Here is a 16052-nt window from a genome sequence, read left to right on the forward strand (position 1 = left end):
AAGGAATGGTCGAATAAATGGTTGTTAGAGTTTAACCCTAGCAAATGTAATGTAATGAAGATAGGTGCAGGGAGCAGGAAGCCAGATACAAAGTATCATTTGGGAAATGAAATTCTTCAAGAATCAAAAAGAGAGAAAGACTTGGAAGTTGATATCATGCCTGGCCTGTCCCCTGAAGCCCATTTAATTTATTTATTTATATACAAGAAGGTACATTAGGCGTTAAGAGAGTACATAGTAATGATGATTTTACTTTCTTGTAAAACCACTAGCACACAGCGTTTCGGGTCGGGCAATATATATATATATATATATATATATATATATATATATATATATATATATATATATATATATATATATATATATATATATATATATATGCGAACAAGCCTGAACGGTCTCCAGGCATATATGCAACTGAAAACTCACACCCCAGGAGTGACTCGGACTCATACTGCCAGGAACACTCTGCATCTGTCGTACAGGACACCTTAACCACTCGACCAACACGACCGGACAAAAGAGGATGGTAGCCTCGGCTACCATCATATATATATATATATATATATATATATATATATATATATATATATATATATATATATATATATATATATATATATATTATATATATATGGAAACAAAGTTGCAAGCAATCATGGATAGGTTAAAGCAATCACGCAGATATATAAGACACATGGAGATATACGAACAAGTGTCAACAGGTGTAAATGCCAACGTCTGTGAGCCACCGTCAACGTCTATAAAGTTGCAAAATCCTCTAAACCTACAAAATCCTCTAAATCTACAAAATTGCCAGGCGTATGTGCCAAGACGCTCAAGAAGTTCTCATACTCACAGCTCTGCCTTCCCACGCACACATACAATCGTTTTATGATTGTTTTATTTGTGTGTTTTATTATTATTTTTTGGTTCTCGCTCCGTGTGTGAAAGTGATGGTGACTAGAATGAACATGACAAGAAAGTGACGGTGACTGGTGAAAGTGACGAGGACGCTACTGTTGAGCAGATTGAAATGACGAGGAAAGTGATGTTAACCTGGGTGGAAATGACAAGTGATGGTGATCAGAGTGGAAATGCCGAGAAAATGACAATGGCTACAGTGGAAACGTCGAGAAAGTGAGAGTAACCAGAGTGTAAATGACAATGACCGTGAAAATAGCGAGAAAACGACGTTGACCTTAGTGAAAATAGAGAGAAAGTGACGGAGACCAAGGAGAAAATGGCGAAGAAAATGACGGTGAACGGTGTGAAAATGACAAGTAGAAAATGAAATGTTCTGAAATAAATAATAGAATTGTCTTGAGTGAGCCAAGCTACAAGCTTTCTGTGATCATCCAGCCTATTGTCCCAAGCGTTCTCAACATCGCTAAACTGTTATATTAAATTGCCCGAATCTAACCAACCTGAGGACCCACTAAATGAAAACGGGACACCACGTAAATTCCAGCGAGTCGCTGCCATTTTTAGTACATATGTTTTTGGCCAATGGGAAATTATACGTCAAATTGCTATGTACTATTCAGGAAAAACCGGTTGAGCTTTTCTCACTTTCTGTTTTTTTATCATCTTCACACCGCTCACAGTCACTTTCTTCGTCATTTTCCCTTTAGTCTCCCTCATATACCTATCTCATCTATCTTCAATATTAATTCCTTCGTTGATTCGACACTTGATTTGTTTTCCTGCGTTATGGAATAAAAATTAGTTACTGTTATTTTTCTGTATCCTTAATAACTTGATCGACTTGAGAATGGTCCAGGACGGACCGAAACGTCGTCGTCCCTTCACCTTCTAGTGTGCGGTCTGGTCAACTATCTCATCTACGATGATAAATAAATATAAATTTGTAAGTATACTCGTTTCCTACTAACCTACTTCCTACCAAGCAGCCAAGACAATGAGCGAGTCACAAAGAGTTTATTTACTCACTTGAGAGCTCTACCAAAGATCAACTAACCTGGAGCGTCTTACCTTAGTGCTTCAAGTCTCGGTGATTAATCTTCGCTTTCTTCAATATTAATTCCTTCGTTGATTCGACACTTGGTTTGTTTTCCTACGTTATGGAAAATGTATTTGCGTTACTGTTATTTTTCTGTATCCTTTAATGACCAGCAACACCTGTCATTGTTCCGGATCTTAACTCGGGGTTCAGAAACCTTGTTTATTATCCAATGTTTTTAATTATTATATAAGTCTCTTATGTCACCAGGAACCCAGATTGCACTGTGTTCGTTAGCACACTGCCGCACTACGACTGATCTACCTCTACCACTCTACCGTCACACTGACCACTCATCTACTCTACTTCCATCGCCTGTCACACTCGACGATAGTAACTCTTTGGTTTCCCTCCCTTGATGGTGTTCTCTCCTGGTCGGCCACAGCCACACTGCGGAGTTCCAGTCAGCGATCTTGGACAACCCTTTACACGTAATATTAGTTCGTTTTTATATATATATTTATGTCTTGAGTTTCGTGTGGTTGCGGCCGGCTGCGTTCTTGCTCGGCAATATCTTTCGTCGTGAGTGGTGATCAAGCCAGCAAGGTAAGTACGTTCAAGCACGTGAAGCTCTGTAATTAGATTTTCTACCACACTTCACCCGATTTCCCGGTGATTCTGTTCTTAACTTTGAGTGTTGGTGCGGTCAAAGACGTAGGGGCGAAGGGGGTAAGGAGTTAGTAAAAGGGGAGCGTCGCTTAGATGGGTGTTGTGGAGGTCCAGTGAGGGGGTGAGGTAGCAGGGGTGAGGTGTAGTCCCTCTCTAGCGACGTCCCACAGGGTACTGAGGGAGACGAGTCGACCTAGCAGGCACCCCTCCACACACGCTCCGCGCCACCTGGCTCACTCCCTCCCTTCCCTAACCGTTTCCCTTCCTCCCCACTTGGCCTATCTGGTCTTCCCCCTCAACTCCCCCCCCCTTCCTTCATGCACTGCTACCTGCTTTCCTCCTTTTCCCATCTTCTTCACTACATAAAATAAGGCTAGTATGTGGGGCATGAGGAGGCATAAACGCCCTCGCATCCCTGTAATAGGTAAGTACCCCCTCACTCCTACTCAATCCTCTCATTCCCTTCCCTTTCTTTCCTTCACTCCTCTCACTTGCTTCTCTTCACTACCTCTCCTCACACTCATACCTTCCCTCATATGGTTTTGCTTCTATTCACCTCCACTTCTTTTCTACCTTCCTATGTATGCCCCTTCTCTTCCTTTTCATTTACATATTTTGCTTGTATTTGCTAGTTATAATTCTTCTCCCCATCCTTCATCTTTCCTTATCTCATCTCCTATCTTCTTACCGCCCCTTCCCTGCCTCCGTCACCTTGGCTCCAGAAAAGCCTCTCTAAGCGCTGAAAAAAATATATTCCTTAAAAAATTCGACGTACTCACCTATTTGTGTGTGTGTGTACTTACCTAGTTGTACTTATCTACTTGTGCTTGCGGGGATTGAGCTCTGACTCTTTGGTCCCGCCTCTCAACTCTCAATTAAATAATGTACAGGTTCCTGAGCCTATTGGGCTCTATCATATCTACACTTGAAGCTGTGTATGGAGTCAGCCTCCACCACATCATTTCCTAATGCATTCCATTTGTCAACTACTCTTACACTGAAAAAATTCATTCTAATGGCTCATTTGGGCACTCAATTTCCACCTGTGTCCCTTAGTGCGTGTGCCCCTTGTGTTAAATAGTCTGTCTTTATGTACCCCATCCTGTGTGTGTGTGTGTGTTTGTATGTATTCTCAAGCTAACAGTCACATATTCCCAACAGCACCTTAATAACAAAATCCATAACATCACATAGAGCACGTGTGTGGCTTTCTCTTCCTCCACACAACTACATACATTCAACTTCCCCATTAACACATTCCTCTTCGTTTATTTATTAATCACATTCTCCTTTGTCGTTTCTACTTTATTTTTTGCAGTTCCAAAATTATTCACGTAAGTAAATATATGGATTTAATAAAGTAAATACCAGCTTAATAATTCGGAAGCCGAAATAAACCTTTGACCTTGTCAGCAGATGTTACGGAAGTAATAGACCAATCAGCGGGCATTCCGGAAGCCACGAACCCGCCAACGTTAACCATGGAAACCAAGCACCAATCAGCGGGTATCACCAAAGTCAAGGACCAACCAGCACGCAACACAGAAGCCAAGGGCCAATCAGCATGCATCTCAGAAGCCTCGGACAAGTCCGCTAGCTTGCTCCACAGAAAACCAAGGTCAACCAACCGGAATTCTTCATAAGGAACACTAGGGCACGGTCATCTCTCACACTATAGCCCTGGGGCCAGATTCATGAAGCAGTTACGCAAGCACTTACGAACGTGAACATATTTTCTCAATCTTTGGCGGCTTTGTTTACAACTATTAAACAGTTAATGAGCTACGAAGCACCAAGAGGCTGTTAATAACAATAACAACAGTTGATTAGGAAGTTTTCATGCTTGTAAACCGTTTAATAAATGTAACAAAAGCCGTCAAATATTGAGGAAAGATGTACACGTTCGTAAGTACTTGCGTAACTGCTTGGTGAATCTGGCCCCCTGACCCTCGTTACTACCGCAACGCCAAAACCCGGAACCAGGTGGAAGGGCTCGCTATAAAAACAAATTAAAATCGTGTGATGAAATTCCACGTATTATTGCAAAGTGCTATTTATTGCAGGAAGCAGCAATGAAATTGGCATATCGGTCAATGGAAACTAACTTTTTATAATTTTTTTTGTCAATTCATGCAAGGCTAACAAAGTTCTCTTCATGTTTTCAGCTCTGAATGTTTACTTGTTTAAAAATAGCTCCAATAATAATAATAATGAACTTAATATTCCATACCCATTACAGAGCTTTGTCAACACAGAAGAGATGTGACTGATCCGTGTGAGGAGTGAAATGAATTTCACAAAATGCATTCCCCACACCTCTTCTACAATTCCCTCAGTCATATCCCACACTTAGCTTCTCTACAGCTCTCTAACTCACACACCACACTTAGCTACTCAACAATTCCCTCCCTCAAAACTATCTCACCAAACAAGAGTTATCACTTATAACCCCCTATGCACGATTAAAGCAGTTTAGCCGTTCATTTCATCCTAAAACAACCCCCAATTATGTAACTAATTTTAGCAACAATTTAGCAATCAAAATAAACATTCAGCATTTCAACCTCAGCCTTTCCTCAACCCGTTATCGAAATCAACGTGAGAATTTCACCCTATTAAGAGAAGTAACGGTTGACAGATATGAGAGTATTTTACACCTTGACATCTTTTCAAGTCTAATATAAACTCTCAATGTATATACTCCGAGGAGTTGGATATACCTCTCGGTGTATATAGCTCTATCCATATAAAGGACTATAACACAAAATGGAACTCACTAAAAATCCAGCAGAACCGAACTGTTTCAGACGACAACTGAATGCGCACGTGTTGTCTCCTGTCACCAAGGTAACTACCAAGATGTGAACAACGATAAAAGTATATTGTCAATTATAAAATATAATAATAATAGCGGAATAAGGACACAAATTAATCAAATAAATCGCCCATTCGTGGCGACGGGAAAACAATTCGAAATATCTTTAACATTCGTTGTGTTGCCAGTGAGACACTGATCAGCGCCATCTTTGATCGGAATAACCCTACAACCCTACCTTGGGAAAGGGAGGGAATTAACAGGTAAAGCGCCAAGTCATTACGACTATATTGTGCAACCCGTCCTCAAACTAGGCTGTTTAAAGCAGCGGCCGTCCTCCCCAGACACATTCATCAATTTTTTAACATACTGTGTATTAAAAAATGGTTTGTTCTCATATATAAATTAATATTATTATACATAAAAATTGTATGTATAGTTTGGCTTAGGTTAGGTGTTTAGGTTCTCTTGGTAATTATTTGTATTTGAAGTTCGTGGGTGAAGCATTTATAGAATTGTAGTTCGAACAGAGGACGTGAGCGAAGCACTTGTTCCGGGAGTGTTCGGACGTCATCAGTTGTGAATCGTGTATACCGCTTTTCATTCATAAACAGGGGATTTGGCGGCTTTGAATCTTTATATGCGAGAACGGATTGCAAAGCAGCGGAAATGATTACTGAAACACGAGCAGGCGATGAGTCACAATCGACTTGAGCAGCCCGTCCTCCAAACAAAGATCCAAAAGTGATTCCATGCACCCGCCAAACCCCCTGTTTATGAATGAAAAGCGGTTTACACACGACTCACAACTTCTGACGTTCGAACATATCCGGAACAAGTGCTTCACTGATGAATTTTGTTCGAATCACAACGCTATAAATCGAGAATGGTCCAGGACGGACCGAAACGTCGTCGTCCTTTCACTTTCTGATCTGGTCTGGTCAACATACTCAAGCACATAATGTGCTCAGAAACTGAATGCAAATATTCATGTCTACGTCACAGGGCTAGTGGCTAACTCATCAGTTCTCTTATGCATTCAGAGGCATGCAATAGTAATGTCTTGAAGAGTAATTCAAGAGAAATCATAATAATTTATTTAGGGATGGTAGCGTCATTAGTGAACGGTATATATATAAAATCCACTGGCAGTATAGCACACAGTGACTCAGGCAAACATTCGTTCAACATCAAGCGTATTAATAAATAAAATTATGCATTTTTATAACTAAACATCAATTATTTTGTCATACTTACCATACATATGTTTATATGATAAATTTTAACAAAATTCCTAAGTTACTCCAACGATAAGCTGTTTTCTATCCCGAACCTGAACGCTTCAAAGAAAATAAATATTATGCGGTGACACTTATAAAGGTATTACTGGGAACTTATTTTGCAAATTGTATATCCACGTACGACTTCTTTTCATTTTATTGGAGATATTACACTTCATAAATAAAGTAAGGAAAGTATATAGGTCTTTCAGTAGATTCTAGTAGATGCGGGAGCCATTATTAAACGTTTCGTAATTTCACGACAGAATGGAATCAGAATGATTTCGATAGAATAGTTTAGTTTAACTGGATTAGGTTAGGGAGTTTTGAATATCCAGCAGTTCAAAGACTTCCACACCTGGCAGATATTTGACCTTCCACTATTTCTGGGCCGTATCTAAGCATCTCTGACTTGTTTTACAAAAGAAAGCTTCATAAAAAACAATTATAGGAATTGTGCTTTCAATTTTCATTAAAATCAACACTCATCCGAAGAGAAACTTACAACAATGTGTTAAGAGAAATAGGACATAAGAACATAAGAACATAAGAACAAAGGTAACTGCAGAAGGCCTATTGGCCCATATGAGGCAGCTCCTATTTATAACCACCCTATCCCACTCATATACATGTCCAACCCACGCTTGAAACAATCATGGGGACCCCACCTCCACCACGCCACGTGGCAACTGGTTCCACAAATCAACAACCCTCTTACCGAACCAGTATTTACCCAGATCTTTCCGAAATCTAAACTTATCCAGTTTATACCCATTGTTTCGTGTTTTGTCCTGTGTTGATACTTTTAATACCCTATTAATATCGCCTTTGTAATGTCCATTCATCCACTTGTAAACTTCATTCATGTCAATCCCTAACTTTTCGCGTTTCCAGTGAATGTAATTTAAGGTTTCTTGAGGTTATCTTGAGTTGATTTCGGGGCTTTAGTGTCCCCGCGGCCCGGTCCTCGACCAGGCCTCCACCCCCAGGAAGCAGCCCGTGACAGCTGACTAACACCCAGGTACCTATTTACTGCTAGGTAACAGGGGCATTCAGGGTGAAAGAAACTTTGCCCATTTGTTTCTGCCTCGTGCGGGAATCGAACCCGCGCCACAGAATTACGAGTCCTGCGCGCTATCCACCAGGCTACGTGGCCCCCATAAAACCCCCGTGGTTTGTTATTCTTTCTTCATATTATTACTTCTTCATATTCATATTAATCTTTCTATATAAAGTACTTGGAAGGGGTCAGGATAAGGATTAGGGATAGGACGGGGGGAAGGAATTGTGCCCAACTATTTGGACGGTCGGGGATTGAACGCCGACCTGCATGACAAGAGGCCGTCCAATCCAAGTGCCTGGGCGAATTTTAGAGAAGTTAAACTCTTTATCATACAAGGAAAGAACATTAGGAGAAAGTGTGTAGAGTCTACAGTAAACAAATGCATTATTACCATCAAACTTAACTCAAGAAAAAAATCAGCTTTGATTTCAAATTTGTGAAAAAGTTTAGCAAATTTCTAGCTAAATTTATACTTAAATATATAAACGGTAACACAAAGTTCTTCTTGTCTGCGGAGATAGTTCTTCGTTCTGTCTAAAGTTCTTCTTCGTATCAGTTAACCCCTCCCCCCCTCATCTCTTATCCCACCATTACTTCCCTTGAATTATCTCACCTTTTCCACCCTGAAATCTTCTCACGCTTGCCAAGAGAGAGAGAATATTAACACTACAGGATTACCAACGTTCATCTGTTAGATGTGTCACATTTCTTCGTTAGAATTTTCCAAATTTTAGAGATATACAAAAACTTTCAATAACTCCACCTATCTTCCTATCGTCAATTTCAACCATCCCCCTTAATTTTTCCTTGAGACTTCCCCTCGGCAAAAACCGAAATAATTATTATTTATCCCATACTTTCTGTACCAACCTGTCCCTTCTTCTGCACCGCGACCCTCTTCCTTCTTCTCTGCTATCCCTTACTACCTCTTTTCTCTCCCTCTCTCCCTTCTTCCTCTCTTCCTTGCGTCTCCTCACCACGGCGGCACACCAACCATTGTCCCCCATTTGCACGGCGCGGTCATCAAAGGGCCGTAGGAAGCCTGACGGAAATCATTAATCCCAACAGTGTCTTGGTGGACGTCCGGAGAGGATTACGGGGGATAAGAAAGCGCTTCTTAGCAAACATGTAGAGGATGGATATAATAACGGGAAGACATGGAAGGAAATTGGGGTATGGGGAAAGGGGCTTTGGGTAAAAAGGGGGATTCGGGGAAAGGGGGAGCTTTATAGGGATAATGAGGGAAGAGTTACAGGGGAGGGGTGAGTTTGGGTAGGTGAGGGGTGTTGGGGGTGGGTACGCATCTAATTGTACTCCCTTAATAGTGCTTGGCGCGGGGATTGAGCCTTGGCTCTTTGGTCTCTCTTCTCAACTCTCAGTCAACTTGTTTCTAAACCGTCTCTAAACCCAGCTGTCAGGCGTCACTAGGGCGCCTGACAGCTGGGTGGACAGCGCTTCGGAATCGTAGTCCTGAGGTTCCGGGTTCGATCCGCGGAGACAAATGGGCAAAATGTTTCTTTCATCCTTATGCCCCTTAACAAATGGGGCATAAGGATGGGGCGTTAGCTAGCAGTAAATAGGTACCTGAGAGTTAGACAGCTGATACGGGCTGTTTCCTGGGGATGTGTAACAAGGAGGAGGCCTGGTCGAGGACCGGGCCGCGAGGACGCTAAGCCCCGAAATCATCTCAAGATAACTTCAGGAGTACTCGGTTTTCATCTGTGTTTCCCCCTTGTCCGAGGCTCAGATGCGCTTATGTAATTTGTCTCTATCTACTCTATGAATAACGGGCTCACTATAGCCCGTGCTATATGGACATTTCATTCTGAGTAGCTAAATCTAAACCAACAACAACATACTCTATGAAATCCGCTGAAAATTTTGTATGTGGTAATCATGTCTCTCCGAATTTTTCTGTCTTTCAACGCAAGGGTCAACGCAAGGAAGGGCGAGTCAGAGTAGGGTAGGAGAAGAGGATGTAGGAGACGGGGACAGGGTTAAAGAAGAAGTGGGGTTAGAGGTGTTGAAGAAAGACGTAGAAAATATAAGAGAAACGGAGCAGAGAAAGAAGAAGAAGGCAATAAGAAGGGACATAATGGGAAGGAAATTAAAATAAGGGACGCAGAGGACTCTTTGTAGAGCCGGAAAGATAATAAAAGTGGTGGAAAAAGGCAAGAGAAAGAAGGGAACTTTACCTTGCAATTTTGGAACCAGTTCTAATATTTCCTAAGAGTAAATTATTACGTATCTCTTCAGCTTGCCCTCTAGAGAATACAGATTTAACATTTTTAAGCGGTCTCAATAATTAAGATGCTATGAATGAATTCAGGCAGTAAAAGATCCTTACACGTTCTCCAGGTCAGAAATTTCCCCAGCTTTGAATGGGGCTGTTATTGTGCTTCAATATTCCACCCTAGAGAACTTTAGTGTTTTGAAACGCATTATCATTGGTAATGACACCTCTTGTTTGAAGGGTTCTTGTTATCGATAATATGATTTTTCTTGCAGTTGGAACAGCTAATTATTGTGTTTTTTATAAGTAAGGTCTTCCAATATTGTTACTCCCAAATCTGTTATATTGTTTTCTCGTTCTATAGTGTGATTTGACTGCGTTTTGTGCGTGGTTATCGTTTCAAGATTATTTCTATAGCACAGGAATTGGAGCTTACTATTATTAATCGCTAAATTATTTTGTGTGACCCATTAAAGGACCTGATTTACACCAGTCCGGAGGTTTGCTGTGTCCTCTGTTTGGTCTACTCTGAGAAATGTCTGAGTGTCATCTGCAAAGGAAGAAGAAGTGCGGACAAAGATATCTTGAAGATATCTTTACCTCCTTATCTTACAGGAGGACACTGCAGAAGGAGTAGAATGGGCCAGGACGGAGAGGTTTGATAAATTAGTCTAATTCATATATTATGATACATTTGGGCAATGTTTTCTTTCACCTGATACCAATCTTGAGATGATTTCGGGGCTTTATTGTCCCCGCGGCCCGGTCCTCGACCAGGCCTCCACCCCCAGGAAGCAGCCCGTGACAGCTGACTAACACCCAGGTACCTATTTTACTGCTAGGTAACAGGGGCATAGGGTGAAAGAAACTCTGCCCATTGTTTCTCGCAGGCGCCTGGGATCGAACCCAGGACCACAGGATCACAAGTCCAGTGTGCTGTCCGCTCGGCCGACCGGCTCCCTCCGTCCCACTAGCAGTAATTTTACTTCCAGGGAACTAGTCAGATGTTGTGGGATGCTGATGATGGTCATTCAATAGCCTCAAGGGGAACCTAAATAAAACAATCAAGTTTCCCGCTTTCTTTCATCGAAATAAACATTAACGAAAATGAGGAAAGATAAACAGAGACGAAAATATATTTAACTTTTCCAGCTAGAAAATAAGAAAATAAGAATGTCTGAAACATAATGGACCTAAAGGCCCTTGCGAAGCAGCTCTAGTTTCCTAAATTCCAAAAGATTACTCTAACGATGCAGAAATCTTATAAGGTACGGTGTAAGAAAAGATTGCAATCCACTCCAAGATAAAAATGCTTCAGCATCATTATCGTGCATGATTAACCTGGTCTGTTCGCTGCTCATTATTTGCTAAATATCTCTTCCAGGCAGAGTCGAGAATGTGACTTGATTGCTCTTTAGAATTATTAAATAGTGCGTGTGTGTGCATGAGCAAGAGAGAGAGAGAGAGAGAGAGAGAGAGAGAGAGAGAGAGAGAGAGAGAGAGAGAGAGAGAGAGAGAGAGAGAGAGAGAGAGAGAGAGAGAGAGAGAGAGAGAGAGAGAGAGAGAGAGAGAGAGAGAGAGAGAGAGAAAGAGAGAGAGAGAGAGAGAGAGAGGGGGAGGCTGAACCCTCCCATCCCCACCTCTTGGCTACAACATATAAACGTGAATTATAGTCTCTGCAGTAATCACCGTCTATCTTTTTCAAACAAGGTGTGACAGGGGAGGGAAATCGCATGTTATTTAGCCTGTGTGGAAACGTCCAGTATGGCGAGTGTCTCTCTCTCTCTCCTCCCCTTTGTGGGGGGAAAGACTGTTCCATAGGGTTAGGGATGGAAGGGGAGGGTCTTCGTTATAATATTCACCATTTTCCAATATTTTTTTTCTTTATATAGTTTTTCAGTGATTTTTTTATTTATCTTATTTTATTAATTGCATTTTATTTTTGAGTCTGTTTCTTTTTCTCTCTGGGTCTCTACGTTTATGTCTGTCTGTCCTCCTTAGTCTGTCTGGTTCTCTTTCAGATACTGAATTGGGCTTCAGGTTCGTTCAGAAAATAAAGACCAAAGGCAATATTTTGTAAATATGCATTTACAAAACATGAGAATTAGTTTCAAATGATAGACTGAACTATAGTCTCGGCTCAGCTTCGAAGCAACTGCACATATTCCTATTAGTTACCTTCTTGATGTATGTGGTTCTTGATGGATAGTAGAGAATACACGGTTGATGACTTGAGCAGTTAATTGAGTAAGGTAGTAAGTTGTATATCTGGCCTGCCGAGGTCCTACTTAACTCTGGTCTGCGAGAATACTAACTCGTCTCCAGAACTGCTAGTACCAACTCTCTGTGGAGAATGACGTCAGAGGCTTACTCGACTGTGATTGGCTATATCCCAAACGTCGTACAATTTGAGTACTAACATTCCAACTCTTAATTGCAGGTTATATGATTCAGGATTAACGTATAAATAATTCTTAATATAAGTTACATTAATCGACATGAATGTGAATTCAATAATTAATATTTTTCATAATTCTGTCAGGAACATCAAAATGAGACAATGAAGTTATAAGAACATAAGAATAGAGGTCACTGCAGAAGTGGCTGTTGAAACCATCCAGCAGTCCTACGTGGTGTGTCACCATTACTTACCTCTGTCCTATCCCAGCTCCTTTCTCTTCTATCCCTTCCAAGTGGTACTTAAGTCATACTATCATCAGCGTTTTCTCCAGATAATCACCTTATCTTGCAAACTTCCAGCGATCCAACGTCTCTTATATTACCCGGTAAGTTGTTTCATAACACTACTAACCCTGTTTCCAATCCTGGAAAATATGTCTGTTTTAAGCTTATTATTTATATATTCTGTTGCAATAATTCCTTTGTTAAGCTTCAAACCTTTACTGGTAAAGTAAAGGACGAAGCTTATCAGCTGTTCCAGAGACACAAAACTCTATAAGAAACTAGAGCGGACATTTTCATCGAGGAGAGTAGGAGGAGGTTGGCTGGTTGGGGCCAAGCTGCCAGCCTTTACGAGGACCTCTTCGGTCTTGCAATTTTTGCAGTTGGCTTTAAGCTAAAGACGTTCCCTAAAGTATGATACATTATCTCTCTTGCAATATATATATATATATATATATATATATATATATATATATATATATATATATATATATATATATATATATATATATATATCACCGATATATTACGTTAAAATAGGCCAAGATAAATTATATATTACACATATACTGGATTGAGATTACAATTAAAATCCACCCTTTGTTTTGCTCCCGTCACCCCTGACTCTTGACAACACAAGAAGTAAACAAAAGAACTAAAATGGGAATTCTGATGTATGGTGATGTACCTCGTTAATTTGCAAATATACCCGTGAAGGACGAGACAGAGGGATAATAAAGGCCGTCGAAGAGCGCGCAGAGTAAATCAGAGATGAGACTCTAAAAAGAAAAGAAAAAAGGAGAAGAGTAAATCTGGATGACAATTTCTGAGGGTAATGGAGCTTGTGAGAGGAGGAAGGAGAGCAACTTGATAACGGCGAGTGTCGTCAGGTCCAGACACAGGAAATATTTGGTAGAAAAATGTTGGAAAAGTCACGAAAATGACATAGGAAGAGGGAGAGAGGGAGAGAGAGAGAGAGAGAGAGAGAGAGAGAGAGAGAGAGAGAGAGAGAGAGAGAGAGAGAGAGAGAGAGAGAGAGAGAGAGAGAGAGAGAGAGAGAGAGAGAGAGAGAGAGTGAGAGAGTGAGAGAGAGAAGAGAGAGAGAGGGGGGAGAGACAGACAGGACAGTCAGACAGACAGGACAGACAGACAGTCAAGCAGACAGACAGACAGATAGACAGACAGACAAAGAGTGTGCGAGGGAAAGAGAGAGGGGTCAAGGGGTGAACAACTTCGAGCCACAGCCGTAGGTCCTGAGTTCGAATCCCGGTTGGAGCAGAAACAATTTGACAGCGTTTCCTTTCATCTCCTGCCACTGTTGACCTAGTAGCAAATAGGTACCTGGGATTTATACAGTTCCTTTGGGCTGCATCCTGAGGATAGGTAGCTGTTCACCTTCACAAAAGACACACACACACACACACACATACACACACTATACCCCCCACGTACACAGAAACTACCACACTCCTCACTACCACTACCAAAACATTGCCAAAATAGCAAATCCTGGATCAAGATGGAGATACTACCAAAACCCACCAGAAGTGATACAATCCACAGGGCTGGTGACTGAGTGGACGGCGCTCTAGGTTCGTGGACCTAGGAACAGGGGGTTCGATCCCCACAGCCGGTGGAAAGAGATGGGCAGAGTTTTCTTCACCCTGATGCCTCTGTTACCTAGCAGTAAATATAGGTACCTGGGAGTTAGACAGCTGCTACGGGCTGTTTCCTGTGTGTGGTGTGTGAAAAAAAAAATAGTTAGGTAGTAGTTAGTGACAGTTGATTGACAATTGAGAAGCAGGCCGAAAGAGTGGAGCTCAACCCTCGCAAGCACAACTAGGTAAATACACACACACACATGACATACCACATACTTGTTACACACACGCTAACTCACTCTGTAGCAAAACACAAGGAGGATTGACTGAGGACCAATCCATAACGTGTTCGTCCCAGTTCACCCAGCAATAATTGGCGACCTGTGAGTAATGCGATGGGCGAGTCTTGTTCCATGGAAAACTTGTAAGGTAAGACTTATCGTAAGCAATGGGAGAGGAGAGCTCTCATCCTGCTGACAGAAGTTAGATGACGTCTCAGCCTGTACCCAACTGCGATAAAAAAGAGAAAAACAGAGATAATGAGAGAAAGAAAGACCCGATTGGAAGAAACACAAAAGAGTGATGGATTGGATGACAAGAACATGGAAGGAAAAAACACGAGAAAGAGAGACGTAAAGAGCTGGCTACCAAGGTCAAATTCCCCTCACGTTGTCATGAAATCACAGTTTACGATCTGGATTCAGGATCTGCGTAGCGTCAGGGGGCTAAATGACCCCCTAACTAAACCATACTCAGTTATAACAGCCTAATTATCCTTTTATTGGCGCCACTTTACCCTCTTACTAGTTCATATTGATCTGTTTCTTGCCCATCTAATCTTCAATCTGGGTCATGACCCAGTTGACAACTCAGGTCAGCGCATACTGAAACAGCTTGTCATTGTTTGCATTACACAAGACATTGTGAACTCCAAACTGATTAGCAACAGCTTATATTAATCCCTAATTGCTCATGATGACTCCTTATTAGCCAACACTACATATTTAGTAGCCTACTCTTGCTCTTATTAGTAGATATAAACTGAAATAAATTACTATAATTAGGTTCAATGTATTTACTGCTCCAAATCTTATGCTTCCATACTAACGCCTATCACATGAAGTTCAGAAATTATATCATTTCTTAATAGAAGCCAAATAATCTCAATGTTTTGCTTCACAACCTAACCTAACCGAACATAGATAAGACTTAATATGAAATAGAATTCAACAGATGCACTCACATTGCATGGTGCTGCTAGAGGATAAAGAATTATAGCAATTAATTTATCAAGTACGATTAATGCGGGGTACACTTGTAATGAGACCTATTAACTATCTGTCGCTAGTCGATGGTTAAATGATATTTATCAATGGTTGTTAACAGTCTTACAAACTGTTGATGGTAGCGATGGAGGTAGTGATTTGGGTAGTGAGGGAGGTGGTGATTTTGGTAGTGAGAGTGGTGATGATGCTGGATATCATAGTGTTTGTGGTGTTGGAGGTGGTGATTGTGAAGGTGGTGGTGGTAGTGGTGTTTGTAGGTGATAATAGTGGTGGTGTAGATGATGGTGGTGATGCGAAAGGAGATGGTTATGGTGTTGGTGGTTCTAAGTTGATGATGATCGTGTTTATATGAGTGAGAACAGCATGTTTTCAACTCATACCAAAGAAATCTAAAAATTAAAATATCTACGTCGGATTGGCCGAAATTTGGAAGATATCTGAGCCTTCCTAAAGTGAA

At 41.1% G+C, this 16052-nt stretch overlaps 1 protein-coding gene across 3 annotated transcripts in view; it reads right to left on the reverse strand.

The window, feature by feature from the left end:
- Nucleotides 1-5467, reverse strand: part of LOC123769021 (protein artichoke) — a 22601-nt gene extending 17134 nt beyond the window's left edge. For 2 of the 3 annotated variants that reach the window (XM_045759971.2, XM_045759969.2), the window contains exon 1: nucleotides 1999-2818. The gene's annotated coding sequence lies outside the window, so the exon portion shown is untranslated. Of the gene's footprint in view, nucleotides 1-1998; nucleotides 2819-5412 lie in introns of those variants that run through there. The other variant, XM_045759970.2, reaches the window with a different exon arrangement.
- Nucleotides 5468-16052: the final 10585 nt, after the last annotated feature.

Source organism: Procambarus clarkii, chromosome 64 (genome assembly GCF_040958095.1).
Source record: "Procambarus clarkii isolate CNS0578487 chromosome 64, FALCON_Pclarkii_2.0, whole genome shotgun sequence".
Classification (NCBI taxonomy): Eukaryota; Metazoa; Arthropoda; class Malacostraca; order Decapoda; family Cambaridae; genus Procambarus; species Procambarus clarkii.